This window comes from Solanum verrucosum, unplaced genomic scaffold, assembly GCF_900185275.1.
Source record: "Solanum verrucosum unplaced genomic scaffold, falcon-dt-bn FXZP01000093.1, whole genome shotgun sequence".
Lineage (NCBI taxonomy): Eukaryota > Viridiplantae > Streptophyta > Magnoliopsida > Solanales > Solanaceae > Solanum > Solanum verrucosum.
Genome location: NW_026020065.1, coordinates 145830 through 158276, shown reverse-complemented (window position 1 = coordinate 158276; position 12447 = coordinate 145830). Strand labels below are relative to the sequence as shown.

General features: G+C 34.2%; 1 protein-coding gene across 1 annotated transcript in view; it reads right to left on the bottom strand.

Annotated features, from left to right (window-relative positions):
• The window catches only part of LOC125823752 (uncharacterized), a 297644-nt gene that overhangs the window by 255351 nt on the left and 29846 nt on the right, over window positions 1-12447 (bottom strand). The gene's annotated exons all lie outside the window — the stretch shown is intronic.

Sequence of the window (12447 nt, the reverse complement as noted above, 5' to 3'; positions counted from 1 at the left end):
TTATAATGATAATTGCAGGTTACTCTGCAACTAAGGTACTTTAGAAAGTTACTTGAAGGCTACTTTGTAGTTAAGTTGCTCTAGAAAGTTACTTATAATACTAATCGCAGGTTACTCTATAATTAAGCTAATTTAGGAAGCTACTTGTAGGCTACTCTAATTGAATTGCATTAGAAAGATGCAGATAATGCTACTTGTAGGTTACTCTGTAATTAAGCTACTTGCAGGCTACTCTATAATGAAGATGCTTTAGAAAGTTGTTTATAATGCTAATTGCAGGTTACTCTGTAATTAAACTACTTTAGGAAGCATCTTGCGGGTTGCATTAGAAAGTTGCTTCAAATGTTAATTGCAGATTACGCTATAATTAAACAACTTTAGGAGGTTACTCTGTAATTAAGTTGCTTTAGAAAGTTGTCCATAAAGTTACTCGTAGATTACTCTATAATTAAGCTACTTGCTAGCGACTCTGTAATTAAGTTGCTTTAAGAATCTACTTGCACACTACTCTATGATTAAGTTGCTTTAGTAAGTTGCTTATAATGCTCATCGTAGGATACTATGTAATTAAGCTACTTTAGAAAGCTACTTGCAGACTATTGTGTAGTTAAGATGCTTCAGGAAGCTACTCACAGACTACTCTATGATTAAGCTGCTTTAGAAATTTTCTTATAATGCTCATTGTCGATTATTGTGTAATTAAGCTACTTTAGAAAGCTACTTGTAGGCTACTCTATAATTAAGATACTTTATAAAGCTACTCACAAACTACTCTATGATTTAGCTGCTTTAGAAAGTTGCTTATAATGCTCAACATAGGTTACTTTGTTATTAAACTACTTTAGGAAGCTACCCGCAGGCTACTTTATAATTAAGTTGCTTTAGATAGTTGCCTGTAATGCTCATCGTAGGTTACTCTATCATTAAGCTATTTTAGGAAGCTACTCACACACTACTCTATAATTAAGTTGAGTATAATGGTAATCCTAAGTTACTCTGTAATTAAGCTATTTTAGGAAGTTATTTGCAGGCCACTGTGTCATTAAGTTGTTTTAGTAAGTTGCTTATAGTGTCAACGATAGGTTATTATGTAATCAAGCTACTTTCAAAAGCTACTTGCAGAATACTCTGTAATTAAGTTGCTTATAAAGTTACTGTATGTTACTCTGTAATTAAGCTACTTTAGGAAGCTGTTAGTAAATCTACTTATAAGCTTTTTGGGAACCTAGTTGTAGAGCTACTTGTAAGATTCTTCAAGAATTTGTGGGAAAATTTGGTCCCTTGTTTTTTGTAGGAAGAGTTCCAGATTTTATTGAGAAGCTATCTGACCCAACTCCAACAAAAAATAAAGATTATCTTAACTATATAAAACATAGATAGGTACATAGAGAGACTGATATATTATTTTACTTCAAACTGAAGTACAAAATCAAATGGTTGAATTTTTATTTATGGAAAGATAAAATGCTTTGTAAGTTGCTTGCAAGCTACTTCAATGAAGTTGCTCTATAAGCTATTTGTAAGTTATTGTCATTAAGGGTGTCAATGGTTATAGTAAGAAATATAATTATGAGGTTAGTAGGACAAGAACACATGATCTCAAGGAATTTTCACGACACCTTAACCACTTGACTAAACCTAACTTGGGTCAAGGGGTGTCAATACTTATATATATATTAAAGTGAAATTTGACCTCTATATACAATGTAATTTTTCGACGAACGGGTGTCGCTTGACACTCCTTAGGTAAGGGTGGATCTTCCCCTACCTAACACTTTCCTTTGGATGTCCAATAATAAATAACGTGCTTGGTTAAAACCTTAGTATAAAAAAAGTATAACTTACATAAATCACATAGTGTAAAATCTAAATTACCTTGTATCCCTATTATTTTTCTATCTACACAAATCCCATGTTTTTTAGGCATTTCGGATACATAAATTAGGATCCGGATACATTATGTATCAATCTGTTGCACTTATTAAGGAAAAAAAATTGAAAATCAAATTAAGATCTCATAGTATTCATTTGTTGCACTAATTAAGGGAAAAAAAAACAGAAATCAAATTAAGATCCCATAAATTACGCTATTCCGTTTCAAATTAGTGTCAAGAATTCAATCATATAGTGTAACAAACCAAAATATTCAAAAATTAAATTTCTTCTAAGTTCATCGTTCTCTCTGTTTCATCCATTAGTCGAAAATTCATACGATACATAAAACCCACGCTTTATGTAGGACCAAACTTCAAAGAGTGAGTTTGAATTTGTTTGATCACACACTTCAAAGACTGTAATGGACAAAAAATGACAAACAGTTAAATATGATACAAAAACAATATGTTAATAATGATACAAAAATAACAAATAGTTACACATGATACACAATAAAACAAACAGGAACAAATTATACAAAATTGCCCAACATTTAGGCATGATACACTAATTGCCAGCAGTTTAATTTGATACAAAAATTACCCAAGACTTACACATGATACAAAATAGTGTCCAACATTTAATAGTGATACAAACAATGACAAACATATAAATTAGTAACTTGTAATGTATCTTATGTATAAATCTGGTACATTTCAATAAAATTTTGAATCAAGTACTTATTAAAACCATTTATGATGTATCTTATACACATTGATTAATAGAATTTAACTGATACACAAATTAGATGAACACAATTCGTACATGCATGTTACATTTAACGAGATCGAGTGGAGTGACAGCCATGTGACTGAGACCACAACTGAGGATACCACCGAAGGTACATGCAACGTAGAACTGCGGGGAGTACACCTCGATCTTACCAGGCTCGGTAGGTGCCAGATTAAGGAAGTTGTTGTTGGCAGGAGGCAAAACATTGATTGTTTCTGGAACAGCAAGGGTTTTGGGAGTTAAAGAAGAAAAAGAAGATGTTGGGGAGTAAAGAAAGCTTGAAGAAGAGACTGACGGCGGGCAGTGGCGTAGCTAGAAATTTCACGAAGGGTGTTCAGGAATTGTACACGAGTACATTTTTTCTTTTGGATGAATGAGTGCACTAGAAATTTCAAAAACTAAAATACGTAATATACATGAAAAAAATTGAAAAAAAAGAGGAAAGAGTGCACTAGAAATTTTAAAAGTTAAACTACGTAATATACATGAATTTTTTTGGAAAAAATAACGTAATATACATGAAAAAAAGGCATAAAGCTGCTGCTAGCGACAATTGAACTCACAAATGCTTAAAGACTTGGCTCTTTCAAGGCAGCTTAAACCACTAGGCTGCAACACCTTGTTTTGTTAAGGGTGTCCAGAATACGTTATTTAACCACTTTTTATATTATTTTACTTGTATATACGGAATAATTTCACGATGAAGGGTGTCCAATTGGACTCCCTAAAGAGTATGTAGCTATGCCCATGACGGTGGGAGTTCTCCATTGACAGAGATCGAGATCGGAGAAGGCAAATGAAGAAACCTAAAAATCTCATCTCGCTCTCTGAATACCTCCTTTTTCTATGAAACTAATGTATCAGATACACACGCGGATAAAAATTATGAATTACTTGGGTTCTTTGAAAAAAGTTGTGGAGCGATCTTACTGAAAGGAGAGAGAACAAATCTGAAAATTAAAAAATGAAGAAAGTAAAGATTGAGGGAGTAAATATAGGAAGATATTGAGTGAGTGAAAATAGGAAGAGATTGAGGGAGTGAAATAGGGAATAAAAATAGGAAGAGAAACATGTACAACTTTATGTATCCAGAACAATGGGGTTTGAAAGGAAAAGAGAGATTTTAGAAATATTTTAAAATGGTAGGGAATAATAGAAATTATGGAAAATAAAGATGTGTATATAGATAATTTATCCATAAAAAAATCAGTGAAAAATTCAAGTGAAGAAAAAAGAGTACATGTAACTAATAATATGCATTACTAGTTATTTGATTAAAAATCTTACTAGAAAAATTCAATAGAAAAAACCTTGATAATCCCTAGCCACCTAATGTCCCTAATGGTCAATTTTTTTTCTTGTCTGTCATATGTTTTGTAGGAATTACGTTATTAGGTATAATTTATGTAGTCATATCTAATTCGATCTTCATAAGTTTAGAATTTTTTTGCCTCACTCGGCATAAGTTTTGTAGGAATAAGGTTGTCACGCCCCGAGCCTACACCCTGGGCAAGACTGGCACTCGAAGACCATTGTTGGCCCAAAGCGAACCCTTAGCCTGGCTTACTTAACTCAGCGGAAGACTTAACTCAACAAAATAAACTCATGTAATAGTTTGAATGATAACATCTTAGCCAAATTGGCAACTTCTGTCTCAAAACGAAGAATCTGCAAATACATAGATGAGAGACTCATAACTACTGTCTGACTGTCTATGAAGCCTCCATAATACTGAGATGGATGTTGGGACAGACCCCACAACATCCTAATAATGAAAGACTAAAAGCGAATAAAACAGTCCTTCAGAATGCAATGAGGCTCACCACTGACTCTGGAGTGCTCGACTAGATCAACGGCGCGCTGGATGTTGATCCTGGTTACCTGCGTCTGCATCATAATAAGATGCAGGCCAACTGGCATCAGTACATTGAATGTACGAATATGCGAGTTGGAAAGCTAAACAACAACTTAAGCTTGAAAGAAGTAAGAAGGGACACTTACCTTTGCTCTGTATAACTCATGAATAACTGAACTCAATATAAAGCAATAAGACACATGCAATATATATATATATATAAAGCTTGTAAAACAGTGTAAACAACTTAGTTCGTTAAAGATAAAGCAATAACAAACTCAACTTTACTTATATAAAAAGTAATATACCTTTTGTGGGAGATTCTTTAACCGACAACCACTACTATGAGCCCTAGTGATGGTACAACGTTTTACCTCACGTTGCACAAGGACCATCATATACCTCGCCATGATATAGGACCTTACTTAACTTAGTGGATCCACTAGCTTAACTTATGTGATCATCCAAAAAGTATAACCCATTAATACCCATGAAGGCTACATGGTTCTTATGGAGAGTTGAGTTAATATGAACTCGCGTCCCCAATTCGGTGCTCAATACTACTCCCAAAATATACTTTAGCTCATATGTGTTTTAAACACCTATTTCTTTAGTTTGAGATAATTGCTCAAAGTTTAGCCCAAAGGCTCTTTTGGAAATTATAGTTCCTTTCTTGCTCAAATATGAAAACATTTATAAACTTCTTTGGGAATACTTAGTTCCTAATAACTTTTGAGAAGTGAACTCAACTCTTTACTCTTTACTTTACTTGAAACTTGAGCCTTAAAACGAAGTTTAAACATTTAATAAAGACTCTTGAAAACTTTAAGAAACTTTGCTTTGACTTGCTTCTTAACTTCTAGACTTGACTCTTAACTTTTTTGACTTTGATCTTAACTTTCCTTAAATTGGATTATGGATTCAAGGTTCATGATCTCATGTTTATGGATGATTTCATGATATTTAAAGGTACCTTAAAGTGTTGGAATCAACTAGAAAACGTAGGTACATCGCTTAGAAACTAGTACGAAAAGATGGGGGAAGAATGGGGTGAATTGGCGTCTTTGGCGCTCGGAGAGGCGTGGGGAGCCAGGCCCCAAACTTCAGAGCTGAAGTTGTGGTGCTCTGGCTGGCACATCTCCCCAAAGGCCAAACTTCAGACTCTGAAGTGGGGCGCTCTGAAAGGCGCGACGCCCCAACCCCTTGCCCAGCAAACTCCGACTTTTCTCCTTCGTTTTTCATCTCTAAACCCTCTAAACTTCTATGGTTCTTTCCCCAAACACTTAGGATCATTAATTCCCTTAATACCCAATAGATTTAACTCGAAAAACAACCCGAAAATACGAATCAAATCAACTCTGGGCATTCAACAATCAACCAACAAGAATTCAACAATGTTCTTCAAGAACTTCACTTTTTAACATGTAAACAACTCAAAATCGCTGAATTGAAACAAGTTGGTGTGTGGGTGAACTAACCCATCACTAAAAGATCTCACATACCTTAATATGGATCACCCCCGACGAATTCCACTTCAAACGCTTGACGTTCTTGGTGAAATCTTGGCTTTTTTCCCTTTCTTTCTTCTTTTCTCTTTTCTCCAAGCCCTAAGCGTATTCTAATTTTCCAAAACTGAATGAAGTTCTGTTTTTACCCCCAATAAATCCCGAAAAGTGAATTAGGAAATTAATTAGAGAAAAAACTATTTTGCCCTTCCCTAAATCCGGATTGGGACTTTCCTCAATCCAACAGCCCAACTTCCGAAAGGCATACTCACTCATACGATGTCGAAATCTGCAATCTCGGCGGCGTTGGAAAGATCTCTCCAAGGGCTTTCCAACCATATCAAGAGATGCTCCTAACTCATCCTGAGCTAGGAGTTATGGCCATTTGAAAATGGCCAAAACTCACTGTTTTAACTTAGACAAAATTTCCAGATTTCCTTATTCTTATCAATATTTTTATATTTTAAACTCTTTATAGTCGTTTCTAGGTGCGAGATGTTACAAAGGTTGTGCCTTTTACGGCATTACTTGGGAATACTGAAATCAAATTTTTGGCTCGCTCGACATAAATTTTATAGGAACTTATATTATGTCTTTTACGATATAATTTATGGATTCTGAGCTAAACTTTTACCTTGACTGACAGGGGCGGATCTATGTCATAAGGGGTGTCACGCCACCCAGTGATCTCGGTTGCAATTCTATATATACATGTATATTTGTATATATATTTATAAGAAAATGTATAAATATTAAGCGTGACATACTTAGAAACAATGAGGCATGTGGTGCAAATGGTTAAAGCTCATGGTTACTACCTTAGGGATACAAGTACGAGCTTTGATGTGTTTGTTGTATTTTCTTAAAACTTTTTTTAACATTCGCCCTTGTTCGCCGGCATTTGAGTTGTCAAAGTCAACTCATTCCCATCCGGTCCAAGCCTCGTGGGCCAAGGAATTTGATGGGCTAGGGCGGGCTGGCCCTTCACTTGGAAGGACTTGAAAATGTTCAACCAAACCCAACCCTAGAAGGGCCGCGGGCCGGGGTGGGCTAGCCCTTTTTTTTCAAACTTAAAATTCTATGACATCAAGAAAATGAGAAGATTTTCAAATCAAATATGGTAAATAATGGTGTTGTTTCAATAACACTAGCAAAAAAATCTAGTGTGATTAGCATCCCAAATACGCTAGCGAGATAAGATAGTGGAAAGTGAGATGGAAGGGAGGCGAGGGTGTGGGATTTGTCAATGTATCCTAAATACATGCGGGCCAATTTGGATAGAGTGCATCTAGAACAAATTACACCTAATTTTGAGTCCATATATCATGAGATACATGTATCTGGACACACAAAAATCTAGTAAGATTCGTACTATTACAACACAGCGTGCATCTAAGTAATTAACTTATACACTAGTGAATTTTCTCTGTAAGTTACCCTTAAATAAATAGTTTTGACCCATGGACCAACCCCGGCCCTACTCCAATCAAGCCTCAAAGGCCAAGGGCCTATATGGGTTGGGCATATAAGCCCTAGTTTTAAATGGGCTTGAAAAATTCTGTCCCAACCCTACTCCAATAACGGGTTGGGTTACACTGCAAAAAAACTGTGAATTACATGGGGATTTTCCCGGGGATTAGTATGAAAATTCGCAGGAAACTTATTTTCCTGCAAATTTTCATACTAATTCCCAGGAAAATCCCCATGTAATTGACAGTTTTCTTGTAGTGGTTGGGCAATCCCCTTGGGCTAAGCCCATTTTGACGGCTCTAGCCGACATAAATTTTCTAAAAATTAAGCGGAATAACTTGTATTATATTATGATATGAACATATAAACTTACTTTAAATGAAAATTATTTATTGTTTAATCAAATCGTTCCTTTCGTATCAATTTTATCAAAGTACAAAATAATAAAACCTTTCCGTAACAGTTTTATACTTTGTGTTTACCCCGTCAATTGTTAACCTATGCTAGTTTTAAAAAAAATTGAATAAAATATTATGTAAAAAGTTATTGACAAATAACAATAATAGATTATAGGTTTCGGGAAAAAAAATATTAAAAGTTTGATATATCTTGAATACTATGTCGCAAGAAAAATTAAATGCATTGATTATGTAAATTATTGATTGAAAAAACAATTATTAAAAGAAACCCTTTATAAAAAAATGCAATTTTGCATCTCATAAAAAGTACGTTTACTCTATTTTGTAAAAGAAATTAAAAGATTATATATACTAGTGTTGTTATTTTATTTTTTTTAAAATATACTAGTGTTGTTAATTGTTTTGAATAATGGATTATTTAGGCTAAAACTTCATATTATCTGAATAAGATAAATTTGCTATGTCCACTTTCATATAGGCATCCAACTATCTAAGTTTGTGTGTACTTACTATACGAGCAACTCCTTTTTGTCCTAATTCTAAGATTGCATTGGCATGACGTCCATTTTTATTTTTGAAATACAACTTGAAGAAGGCTCAGGTCATGTGTTCCTCTTTATAATCTTCCTCGCGTCAACTTTTGTTGCTCGGACGAATATTATTGGATGATCTGACACCAGGTGGCCCCAATATTTTTGTAGAGTCTGAGTAACATATATATATGGGCCAAGACGCTTTCACACCCACATAACTTGCCCATAGAATGAGAACCTTAGTTGGCTTGAACACCACGGTCATAAAAAAAAAGGTTCCATTATAAGTTGTTTATGATTTTAGGGGGGCTGCTCAATGTTATGGTACCGGGATCATCTGAATCCTGTACTTTTGATGTCGAACATAAATTTTATGTGTAAAAATTTACTTACATTGCAACAAATAGTAGATTTGAACCCATAACTTTTGGGTTCGATACTGAGGATTTTATGGATTTGCTTATAAAATTTAAATCCTAGATCTGCCTCTAATTTTGAGGGTAAACAAACACATTTTGCTGCTTATATAGTAGAATGGCATCTGCCAAGCTTGACATACAAACAAATTGCAAACAACAAACTTTGGCCGGCCTCTATGTGCCAAATTCTTAGGATTCATCTAATGAATATTACAACATATTTCTTAGTAAGAAAATATAAGCATAATGACATCCTTGATTTCATCAAACCTTTAGAAATGCAAACTATAAGGACAAATCAATCTCATAGTCTAATGCCTCTAGCATACGGTGTTGGAATTCACACTATTTCAATCCTCCCTTAAGATGTTAAACAAACTCTTTGGTGGCAAGAAACGGACATCGGCGGCCAAGGGGAGAACTAATCCTTCCCCTGGCCGCCATGGTCGGCCCAAGTACGCCTCGTTCTGCATGCCAGAACGGTCGAATAACCCTCCTCTAGGTCGTGCCGGTCCACATAAGTCAATATCGTTCTCCATGCCAGAACGGTCGGACAACCCTCCTCTAGGCTGCCACGGTCCAGCTAAGTTGACCTCGTTCTCCGTGCCAGAACGGTCGGACAATCATCCTCTCGGTAGCCATTGTCTACCTGAGTCGGCCTCGTTCTCCGTTCCAGGACGGTTGAATAATCCTCCTCTCGATCGCCGCGGTCCATGTGAGCCGGCCTTCGTGCTAGGACGGTCGGACAATTCTACGCTCGGTCGTCACGGTCCACCTAAGTCGGCCTCGTTCTCCGTACCGGGACGGTCAGAGATCCGATCGTCGTCAGCGGCCTTGAAGATCATCCATGTAGGTGGGATTGCTGAATACTACTACATGGCAACCCCTGCATCCAGGATTCTTGACAAATACCCATCTTTCATACTAGCCAAGCCTGAGGTATTCAGAAAACCATGGGATTCAGTAGTCCACAGAGATGATATCCTTATCCCTGGTCAAAAATACTATGTTATCCCACAATGTACTTTAAAGAAACTAAGGAGAAGAATCAAGAAAAACAATCATTCATTCACTTCACAATCCTCACAAGATTCAACTAAGTCACAACATATTATAAGTATTATCAAGACTAAGACATCTAGTGATAAAAATAATGCGCGAAATCGTCGTGTGAGGTTCTTTGGGATTGATTGTAACCAAGATTCATCATGTTCAGTCTCATTAGAGATGATCAACAAGGAAAATGAAGAGGAACATCATGGGAAAATCAGGGCTAATAGGAACGTATCAACATGGAAACCAACACTTGCTATGATAAATGAGAAGTGACAAGTACTATACATACTAATGAATAAAAAGACTTGGTTTTAAGTTGTAGTCTTTGTTTGACGTATAGGTCACAGGTTCGAGCCGTTGAAGCAACTACTAATATTTGCATTAAGCAGTTTGTCTACATCACACCCCTTGAGATGCGACCCTGCCTCAGACTCTACGTGAACGCCTTTGTGCACCACATTAACCAACCTCAGAGATTATTATGATCAACTCTGTTTATTGATGTAGTTCATATGTGAAATAATCTTGATTTTGAACTTTAGTGCATAAATTGTTTTAAGTAGCACTTGCTGACAGATAATGCATATTATCATAAACTTATATTAAGTGGCAATTTCAGATTTTGTAATTGGGAATGATAAGGAGAGAAAATGAGCAAGCATTATTCTTTACGATTTGAATAGAAGAAAATAATTCTACAAAAATCTCTTACATATGAATATAAAAATCTCTTGTAAAATAACATTTAGTGAGTTGAATTTTGGAATTTGATGGTCAAACATATAATTCGGAGTTCAACGTAGAAAAAAAAGTGAATTATTAAATGCCTCCTTAATTTATGTGTTGCAGACATATAAAGATTGTCTAAACTGCAATAATTATTATCATGATTGTATAACTATTTAAGTTTATGCATCGATGTTCCTTGAATGAACCACATCTCGAGCTAGATCTGGTGTGTATATATATGAGTACATACGATTATTAAGAAAAAAAAACTTTTTAACATGGGAAATCGTTATCTATTTTGACTTTATATTTCGGAAAACTGCCTAATTAGATAAATATCCCTTACCATATCTACTAAATATTCCTATACTTTCTAGATATAATTACATATATTATAAACTAAGGGACCGTTTGGTTACTGTATAAGTTGCATTTTATTCATGTATAAAAAGTTGCATTATTTTTACTATGTTTGGTAGAAAAAAAAATTTAGGTGGAAAAGTCAACATAACTTATACCATGTTTGGTTGGTAGAATTCTAAATATTGTATAAAAGTTATTCATGTATTAATTTTATACGGTGTTTGGTTGTGTTTTTTGTAGTCCTACATAATTAATACCAACATAACTTATGAGGGAATCTATGTATAAGTTATGCAGGGTATAAGGTGGAATAAGTTATGCAGGTATTAGTTATACATGTATTAAAATAGTAAATTACACATTTACCCTTATTGATTTATTTTTAATTATTTTCATTGAAAATGTTATCCTACTATGCTATTTTCCTAACTTTTTTTTAATACACGAACAACTTTTTTTTTTCTGTTTTCATTTGAAATCCAAATGTAATATTTTATTAATATTACAAATTGAATTGTATATAGCGTTATATATTATTAAATATATTCCACTTCTTTAATTAACATGTATTATTATTTTGTTTAGGATGTGAATTTATACATAATTCATTTATTTGGTATATTAAAACTGTATAAACATTATATACAACATATTGATAGAATATTTACATTATATAAAATAGGATATTATAATGTACTTGAAATATATTAATCATATTTTATTTTTATAAGTTATAAACTTAAAAAAATAACAAAATGAAAAAATAGCATTCCCACTTAAGTATAGAAGGAGAATTTTTTTTCTTTACTTTTTATTCAAAAGAGGGAGAATTTATACTATTTGCTTACTTATTTATTTGTAAGTAATATATATTAATTTACAACAAATTCAATATTTATTAGTTAATAATTTATGCATTGTGATCTCTACATAATTAAATAATATATGCATAACTAATACTTGCATAATTAAACCATGCATAACTAAATCCTACATAACTAATACCTGCATAATTAAACCATGCATAACTAATACCTGCATAAATAAACCCTACATAACTAATACTTGCATAACTAAACCCTACATAACTAATACCTGCATAACTCTAACCAGTAAACCCTACATAACTAATACCTGCATAACTCTAACCAGTAACCAAACGGCCCTAACTACATAATTTGTCCTCCCCGTTCTCTCTCCCTCTCCCAATCTTTCTCTCCCCCTCGCTCTACCTCTCTATGCACATATGTTGTTGTGAATCAAGTAGACTTTGTACGGGCTTATGTGTTAGAAGTGGTGAATGGGGTTGATTTAGATGGGATTATTGTGCCAAGTAAAATACTAGAGGATTTTATTTGGGATCCAGGCCCAATTATCAATAGTTAAATAAGAATAGAGATTAGACAGAAGAGTTGTGCGTATTATGAAGAA